Genomic DNA, 10,000 nt, shown 5'->3' on the forward strand with positions numbered 1-10,000 from the left:
CCTCCTCCTCCTCCTCCTCTTTTGCTTCCTATTTCCATTTTCCTTCTTAGTTATATCTCCATTTGTTAGATTTCTTCCTTTCCTTTTTCCTCTTATTCCTTTTCCTTCTTCTCTTCCTCTTTATCTTTCTTCTACTACTTCATCTCCATCCTCCTCCTCCTTTTCCTTTACTTTTCTTCATCTTCTTCACCATCCTTCTTCTCCTCCTCTTTCTCTTCTCTATCTAATTAATATTTTCCATCCTCCTCCTCCTCCTCCTCCTTCTCCTCCTCCTCCTCCTCGCAATCTTCCAATCCTCCGTCCACTAAGTTACTAAACATTTTCTCTCTCTCTCTCTCTCTCTCTCTCTCTCTCTCTCTCTCTCTCTCTCTCTCTCTCACACACACACACACACGTCACCCTCATTTCGCTCAGGAAATTATACAGATCACGTCTATTTACCTCTCTCTCTCTCTCTCTCTCTCTCTCTCTCTCTCTCTCTCACACCTCGCGGCGCCGACTCATTTTTCATTTATACTTGTTACTATTTTCGGCGACAGCGAGAGAGAGAGAGAGAGAGAGAGAGAGAGAGAGAGAGAGAGAGAGAGAGAGAGAGAGAGAGAGAGAGGAATAACGAGAAAGAAGAGAAAAAGGGAGAATGGGGAAAGGAGGAGGAGGAGAAGAAGGAAGGGAAGAAGATTCAAGATAAGTGGAATTTCTACACTAAGGTTAGAGACTCAGGAGGAGGAGGAGGAGGAGGAGGAGGAGGTGGAGAGACTGATTGTGAAAGAAAGGAGAGAGAGAGGGAGAGGGAAGAGTACTAGAGGTGAGAGGGAGGGAAGAAGGAACAGAGAGGGAGTGTTTGAGAGGCGAGTGAGAGGAGGAAAGGGAGTGAGTGAGAGGATAGGAGATGAAAAGAGGGTCAGACATGATTCTCTCTCTCTCTCTCTCTCTCTGGTGTGACCGCGACGCCTGAAGCAAACTGGGCCGAGAAGAGAGAGAAGAGCGTGTGTTGGTGCAGTCGTGTGTTGTTCATTGTACAGAGCGTTAGTTAAAGGGCAGATGCTGAGAGGAGAGTGTTACACCTTCCCTGCCTATACTTCCCCCTGCCTTACCCTTCCCCTCCTTCACCCCTCCCTGTCTCCACCGTGGTGTCTCCTTCACTAATGTCCTTTGTAATAGTAATGTCTGAGAAGGACAGAGAGAATGGGTTACTCTGGTGTTTTTGGATGGGAAAATGTTTATCTCTCATATATTTACGGTTTTAGAAGCAGTGACTTGATTGGATACTCGAGTGCAAATTTACAAAGGAAAGATGGAAAATCGTCAGTTTTGTGTTTTTCAGGAACAGAGAAATGGTTACTAAGCGCCCCAAAAAAAAAAGTTTAAAAAGTGACAATGTAAGTTCATAGATAGATAAGAGAAAAGAAAGAATGGATAAGTTTTGTCTTTTCTTGAACGTAAAGTGTTTCATAGGCAAGAAGAATTAGTGTCTATTTGTGATTTTTTTTTTTTTTTTTTTTGGTAAGGGACTGCCACCTTGAATAAGTTTTTTCTTCGGTAATTTTGTTGGTCTTGGCCAGAACTCGTCTTTCATGCGGTAAACTATACAGGGACAAATCGCCCTCCAGAAGTGTAGAGGGATGGACCCGGACTCTTACTGGCTGCTGAAGTGACAGACAACACTACTGCACCACCACTTCCTGCTGCCTCTCTCTCACACACACACACACACACACACACACACACACACACACACACACACACACACACACTATCATTCCACCTTGCTAATAAGTTTAATTATACTAAAGCATTAACATGACTTTTTATTTCACCTCTCCACAGCATTTAGCAATGTTCATGGAAGGACGTGTTTACCATTGTAGAATTTTCACTTTACTTTTACATTTGAATTCTAAGTTGAGTAAAATATTTAATACAATTTGTTGTTCTTCCCCTTTCTTTCTCTTCCCGCATCCTGCCTGGCACTGTCCCTACATGTCTGACACGTCAGTCCCAGAAGTTCATTAGTAAAATTTAATGATTCCACGGAAAGATAAGTAAAAAATTCTATATGTATAAACATTTGATGACAGAGACTTCACGGAATACGTTTTATACTGATTACGTGGAAGTGAATTGTTTGTGATGGCTCGGCGGAAACACAAGGCTTACTTCAGTGCGTGGAAAACCAGACAAAATAAAAGTACTGGAATACGCTTTGTTTTGTTACGTGGAAGTTCCTTGTCTTTGATGACTTGGCGGGAACACTAGGCTTATCTTGGCACGTGGTAAATGGAAATAGTGAGTTCAGAGAAAAGAATGATGCATAGTAACATATAACTTTACATAGAAAGCTTTGCAAAAATAACAAGTGTATAAATAAACAACATCAGTACGAGGAACACACTGGTTTATGATGAATTTAAATGGAGAAACTTTACAGGAGGAACAGCTAACTTTACATTAACGTTAAAATAAAGATAAATCTGACTAATACGTGGTAGACAGATGCTTCGTGTGACCACATGACAAAGAAGTCTTTCCTCATATATGCCAACAGAATAGCTCGACTCAAGACAGACGAGACAAAAGGTTAAAGACGCACAACGGCAGTACATTTTAAGACGCACACTCCCTGGAAAATGTTCACAACCTGCCTTAACCATACTTTCCCTTCACCCCCATCCCCCTCACCGCCACACACACACACACACACACACACACACACACACACACACACACACACACGCACTTGTAGTACCTCATTACTAGACACAGCCTCCCTGAAAATGGTGTTCACAGTCCCTGACATCACCATTCCGTCTCTCCTTCACCCCACCCAGCCACGCATTACACACACGCGCACACACACAGAGGTGGTCCCTCTTCCCCCCACTGGCCTCCCCCTCACACACACAAAACTCGCCAAACAATTACTTCTGGAATTGGAAAATTTCATTCCTTTTTCGGTATTAGCCGCTCGCTCGCTCGCCTCGAAAAATGGCAAATTACCTCCCGAGGGAATAATTCACTCAAAAGTTGGGCGAGGCGAGGCCATCACCGGTAAGTGTTGTCAATGCCTCGCACGCCGCACCGTGCCAGATGCTTCCCGCGAGGCACGCATCTCGCCGCGCGACACCTGCCCATTACCTGTCTCATTACGCTGCTTACTCGCGAGGCTTCGGAACGCAAGGTGACATAAAATAGTCTTCAAAAATAAGGAAGGTGCGGCTAAATATAACACGGCAGAAGTCGCGGAGAGGCTCACACGCTCACTCACTCCCGACACTTCATGCCTCGCCTCTCGTGTGGATTTTGCTTCATTTGTTGATGTGTTTCTCTCCTCGCGTGTTTTGTTTTGACGTGGTGGTTTGGAGGAGAGTGATGCGAAGGATGGAGCAGCCACGGGTGCTAATGACGCTCACTCACTCACGCAGAAAGAATAAACAAATCTTATACTCATATATTTTTTTAGATGCAATAACCTGAGCGAAATATATTTTTTTATTTCTATAGTGCAGTTGTCCAGTCTTCTTAGTACGCAGAAAAAAAAATAATTGGCCACTCAATGACTCACTCAGGAAGAACAAACTCCATTTTAAACTCTTTTCTTCAAGTTTCTGGTGCACTTTTCCAACCTTTTTACTAAGCAAAATACAAAACAGACACGTTGGTCAGTATGAGTCTGTCTGTCATTCACACTTATGGGAACCACAAACAACACTTTTTTTTTAATTGACTCCGTAATGGCAATTAGTACGTTTTTTTTTTTTCCTTTTCAAAATGTTAGTGCACTCGTCCAAGCTCAGTACACACAACAAAAAGAGAAGCCTTTACCATTACGACTCTTCCCGCCACTCACTCACAGGAAGAACAAACAGCACTTGCTCTAAACTCTTTTTTTGGAACTGTACACTGAGCTTCTTTTTCCTTTTTCTACGAAATTTCAACGCACTTGTCCAATCTTAATACGCAAGACAATAAAGCTGGCCACACGTCAGCCTACCACACCCTCGCAAGGCTAGAGGCACCACCACCACCACCACTACCACGACGCAGCATCACGGAACGGGACGCGGCGCACCACAGATCGTCTTTAAAGTGACGGTAATATTCACACACACAACACTACACTGCCGCTCCAGCCTTTCTGGACACCGCCAGGCTTCTTCTCCTCCTCTTCCTTCACCATCTCGACACCTTCACACCGCTCCAGGAGGCACTAATTCACAGGTATATATACGCAGACACGAGCACACATGTTTACAGTAGCGCCTCGTCAACACACACACCAAGCACCAAGGCGAGCAGCGTGCACACCTGTTGCAGAGGCGCCTCTTCACTCACCCCTCACTGTAAATCTTCACCTCAAGTCACTCACTCACTCTAGAGGCTCGACAGGAACTCATTAGCCCCCTCCTCCTCCTGACACACTTCCCGTCACAAGTTTATACGCCGTTACCCTTCTCCCTGACAACATACCCGGCATATGGGAAGGTTACCGGGTCAAGAGCGCTAATTTTCTACCCTTGATCGTCATTTTCAAGGTATCAGAGGCTGGATTCCCCGCATTCAATACCTCGGATAACAGATGTGAGGTGTTCGCGTGACCTCAGGAAAGCGCGCGAGGAAGGGAGCGGTGCGGAGTGGCGGCGCGGGACAGGAACACCAGGGCACCTCTCCTTGGCACTGAGCAAAGACTGAGGCCCAGCGCAGCCAGTGCCGCCCTCAGCCCGCCCAACGCCGCCCCCCCACCACCGCCCCATCCCGCACCAGCGCACATCACCGCCACCTTACTACACGCGCACAAACACACAACACACACACATACGTACATACACGCGCGGAAACACGTACGCACACACACACATACACGCACGCACGCACACACGCCCCTTCCCCATACAAGTACACGCCCACGATACTCGCATGCTGCCCCCACGCCGCCACCACCACCACCACCACCGCCACAACACCAGCCACGCACGCGCCCAGCCACGCCCGCCCGCCCGCGCCTCTCTCGCCCACAACACTGGACTCTGGGATGTTTGTTCTCATCCTTCCTTCCTTCCTTCCTTCTTCCTTCTCCTCCTCCTCCTCCTCCTCCTCCTCCTCCTCCTCCTCCTCCTCCACTTAGATTTGTGGGTTTTTTGTGCTTATTAAACTTCTCCCTTGTGACTCTCTCTCTCTCTCTCTCTCTCTCTCTCTCTCTCTCTCTCTCTCTCTCTCTCTCTCTCTCTCTCTCTCTCTCTCTCTCTCTCAACTTGGCTGTAGAGAGACGTTACCTTCTCATCTTCCCTTCGTCCTCCATTACTTCCTTCCCTCCTCCTCCTCCTCTTTCTCCTTCCTTCTTTGTTTGTTCTTTTTTCCTTCCTCCTTCCCTCCCTTCTTTAATCTCCCTTCCACGTATTTTCTTCCTCCCTGGCAACACACACACACACACACACACACACACACACACACACACTCTCTCTCTCTCTCTCTGATTACTACCACCACTACCTCCTCGTTTCCTCTTCTCTTCCTCTCGGCTTCTTTACTTCCTCCTCCAATTATCACGTGATCTCTCTCTCTCTCTCTCTCTCTCTCTCTCTCTCTCTCTCTCTCTCTCTCTCTCTCTCTCTCACGTCACGATTACAAGACGATTTATTCTCTTTCTCTCACGGTTTTGTCTCCTTTCCTCTTCCTCTTCCTTTTCTTCTTTCTCCTCTTCCTTCTTCCTTACTGCTTTCTGTCTCTTTTCCTCCTGATTACAGCGATTTTTCTTCCTTCTTTCCTTCTCCTGTTTAACGCTTTTTATCTCTAGTCCTCCTACTTCTCCTCTTCCTCTTCTCCTTTTCCTAATCTTGAATAACTTTTTCATTGCTAATCTTTATCTCTTGCCTTTTTCTTTCATCTTCTTCCTCCTCCTCTTCGTGTTTAATCATATTCTCACTACTAATCCAAATTCTTCCTCCTCATCTTCCTTCTCCTCTTCGACTGTTAGTTTTCCTCTTCCCTCCTTCGGTTCACTTTCCTCCTTGTCCTCTTCCAATCTCTAGGATATGAAGAGCCCTGATTATCTCTTCTACTCCTTCTCCCTTCTCCCTACTCCCTCTTCCTCCTCCTCCTCCTCCACGACAGAAGGAAACAAGATTCTCTCCTCTTCTCTCTCTTCCCTCCTCAATCTTCAGGATGTGCAGTAAAGGACTAATTTTCTCCTCCTCTCTGTTCCTTCTCCTTCCTTTTCCTCCTCCTCCTCCTCCTCCAGAACTAGTAATATAAAATAATTTCCTCCTCTTCTACTTTTTATTATTATTTTCCTTTTCCTCCAATTTTCAACCGCTCTTCTTCTTCTTCTTCTTCTTCTTCTTCTGCAATACCTGATATAAAACAAAAGTTTCCTAATATTTTTGTTTCCTTTCTCTCCTCTCCTCTCCCTCTCTTTTCTCTTCTCTTCTCTTCCACACACAGTCTCTTCTCCTCCACAAAGTCTCTTCATCTCCTCCACAAACAGTCTCCTCAGTGGCAACAGGTCTGATGCTGCTAGTCCAACCTTTGTGTTCCTTTATATTCCTCCATGTTAATCTATTCTTCCCTGTTTAAATATGTCTACTGCTAATCCAATCTGTTAATATATCCTCTTATCATGGTCGTCCTACCCTTCCTCCCCCCCTCAAGTAAGAGCCTTCAGTCCCCCCCCCCTCCTTCTCTTCTTCCTGTTCCTCTAAATCCATCTCGTGTCTCTTAAGAAGCTTTTCCTCTTTCCTCTCCACTATAATCTTTCCTTCAAGTAGAGTAGGGTTTATTTTTCTTCCTTTCTTTCCCTCTTTATGCCTAAACGATACTTTTTTCCCCCTCTGATTTCCTCTCTCTACACTTATTTTTAGCTTTTCTTTCTCTCCCTTCGAATTTCTTTCTTTCTTGTTTATAATTCTTTGTTACTTTTTTTCTTTTCTGCTTTCTCCATGTTTCCCAACTTTTTCTTCTTCCTCTTCTCTGTTTTTTCCATGTCTACTTTTTTTTTTCTTCCTCTTCTCTGTTTTCTCAATATGGTAGTGTAAAAAAAATACTCCCCGATTTCGTTTCATGTTCTTATTTTCTCCAAACAATCTTATTTCCATTATTCATCTATTCATTATTCATTATTAGTAACGTGTGTGTGTGTGTGTGTGTGTGTGTGTGTGTGTGTGTGTGTGTGTGTGTGTGTGTGTGTGTGTGTGTGTGTGATTTATGTTAATGATACGGGACTTCCTTTAGGTAGCTTTCTCTCTCTCTCTCTCTCTCTCTCTCTCTCTCTCTCTCTCTCTCAGTGCATCTTTCCAGAGAGAGAGAGAGAGAGAGAGAGAGAGAGAGAGAGAGAGAGAGAGAGAGAGAGAGAGAGAGAGAGAGAGAGAGAGAGAGAGAGAGAGAGAGAGAGAGAGAGAGAGAGAGAGAGAGAGAGGATATACAAAATGATAATGATGATGATAAGAAGGAGGAAGAGGAAGCAAGGGAGGAAGAGGAAGAGGAAAAGGACGTGATTATCTGCTGCCAACGAAACTACTACTACTACTACTACTACTACTACTACTACTACTACTACTACTACTGCTGCTACTACTACTCTAATAAGAACAGCAGTAATTTCAGCTACTACTACTACTATCTATATTACTTCTACTCTTACTACTACTACTACTACTACTACTACTACTACTACTACTACTACTACTACCACTATTGCTACTGTAACCACTCAAACAAGAACAAGAATTTCATCTACCACTACTATTTCTACTATTACTCCTCTTCTTCCTCCCTCCTCCTCCTCCTCCTGCTACTACTATCACCACCACCACCACAACAACAACAACAACAACAACAACAACAACAACAACTACTACAACTACTACTACTACTACTACTACTATAGCCCCTCATAAGAATAACAATAATTTCATCTACCACCACCACTACTACTACTACTACTACTACTACTACTACTACTACTACATACATTATAATACTAATACCATAAAGGACAAAATACTATACAACTTTTTCCAACCCAATTATTTTTACAACCCAAGACGGACCTCCCTCCATAGAAGAACAAGAAGAAGAAGAAGAAGAAGAAGAAGAAGAGGAAGAAGGAGAAAGAAGACAAATGAACACACGTACTCGCATTGCTTCCTTCCTTCCTTCTCTCTCTCTCTCTCTCTCTCTCCTTCTAACATAAACACAACTTACTGCCTGATCGAGAGAGAGAGAGAGAGAGAGAGAGAGAGAGAGAGAGAGAGAGAGAGAGAGAGAGTAATGACGCCACTGAACCACGATTTGTGCTGCCAATTTCGCCTCTAAGAACAAGATAAATAAGAGAAGATTTACACGCGGCTCTCTGGGAAGGAAAGAATAGTGGCCGGTGACAGGGAGTGGAGAGCAGCGGTGAGGACGGAAGCGCCGCATTCTCAGACGTCTTACTGCCTCACCTTGATCATTTCTGCCTCTAGTACAAGTCATAGGGTTATTCTTTTATTCTATTACTTATTCAAACTGTACAAGGTGTGCATTATAGACCAGGGACAAATTAAGAAAGTATTTAGGTTATCTCCGTCAGGTTTTCCAAGGGTGTTTTTCAAGTCTCCTGGTTTTTGAATAGATAAAGACAGACAAGACACATAGACAGAAAGACATACAGACAAATAGACATGGACACACAAAAATAAAAGACTAGAACACACAAAAGGCTGGATACAGACTGAAAAAAAGAGACAAACACACAAACACGATAGACAGACATACGGAAAGACGCACAACATTATAGAGAAAGTACGGAAATAAGGACAAACAACCGGACAGACAGATAAAATTAAAAGACTAGAACACATAAAATAATGGAGACACAATCTAAAAATAAGAGACAGAAACGCACAAACACGATACAGACAGATGAAAAGATGCACAATATTAGAGAAAGTATGGAAATGAGGACAAACAAACGGACGGACAAACAGATAGACAGGCAGCGAGGGAAGACGAGAGAGAGAGAGAGAGAGGACAGGAGCAACGTATCCGGCAGTTTGGAAGAGACATGACCGCTATCAAGAGAGGAAAGGGAGGCGAGGTAGTGGCTGGCTGTCCTCCTGTCCTCCCCACCCACACACCCACACACACTTACCCTTCCTCTCTCCTTCCCACCTCCCGCCCTGCTTCCTGAGAGTGCAGGCGGGAAGGTAGAACAGCCAGTTGACATAGTAGTGTTTAATTCTGTCTTGCCTTCTACCTCATGCCACTATTTCCTTTATTACCATCACTATTTCACTGTTTCATTCTCCTATTGTTGTTTTCCTCATTCGCAGTGACAGTTGCTTCTAAGTAAATGTAAGATATTTTGTGTGTTTCCTCTTTTTCTTTCTTCATTTCTTAGTAATTTTTTTCCTTTTTTCCTACCCATTCTTGCTTATGTTTTATCCATCTCCTTCACATATTGTCTTTTTCTCTCCTCCTCCTCCTCCACTTCTTCCTACTCGTATTCATGTTCCTTCCTCCTCCTTCTCTTACTCATCATTTGCACTTCTCTTGTCCTCCTCCTCCTCATCCTCCTCCGCCCCCTCTTCAACACACTAGCCCTGACTAATACATCCATGAAAGAAAGAGAGAGAGAGAGAGAGAGAGAGAGAGAGAGAGAGAGAGAGAGAGAGAGAGAGAGAGAGAGAGAGAGAGAGAGAAAATAACAGAGGAAAGGAAACCACTAATAAAATTTACTCACACACGTATACTCTCTCACACTCTCTCTCTCTCTCTCTCTCTCTGAAACGCAACTCGCCTCATTCTGACACAACCCGGGCTGACCTGGGAAGAGTGAAAGGTCAACGGTGACAGCGAACCATACTGCTGGGAGCAAAGTAGCCGAGGAAGGAGTGAGAGAGAGAGAGAGAGAGAGAGAGAGAGAGAGAGAGAGAGAGAGAGAGAGAGAGAGAGAGAGAGAGAGAGAGAGAGAGAGAGAGAGAGAGAGAGAGAGAGAGAGAGAATGAAACAAATAATGTAAAGAAAA

General features: G+C 44.3%; 1 protein-coding gene across 17 annotated transcripts in view; it reads right to left on the reverse strand.

Moving 5' to 3' along the window:
* LOC123499249 (rap guanine nucleotide exchange factor 2-like) overlaps window positions 1-10,000 on the reverse strand; it is a 269,844-nt gene that overhangs the window by 108,786 nt on the left and 151,058 nt on the right. For 2 of the 17 annotated variants that reach the window (XM_045247039.1, XM_045247033.1), the window contains exon 1: window positions 4,565-4,688. The exons of 14 other annotated variants lie outside the window; for them this stretch is intronic. The gene's annotated coding sequence lies outside the window, so the exon portion shown is untranslated. Of the gene's footprint in view, window positions 1-4,564; window positions 4,689-10,000 lie in introns of those variants that run through there. One more of the 17 variants, XM_045247034.1, reaches the window with a different exon arrangement.

Source organism: Portunus trituberculatus, chromosome 49, assembly GCF_017591435.1.
Source record: "Portunus trituberculatus isolate SZX2019 chromosome 49, ASM1759143v1, whole genome shotgun sequence".
NCBI lineage: Eukaryota > Metazoa > Arthropoda > Malacostraca > Decapoda > Portunidae > Portunus > Portunus trituberculatus.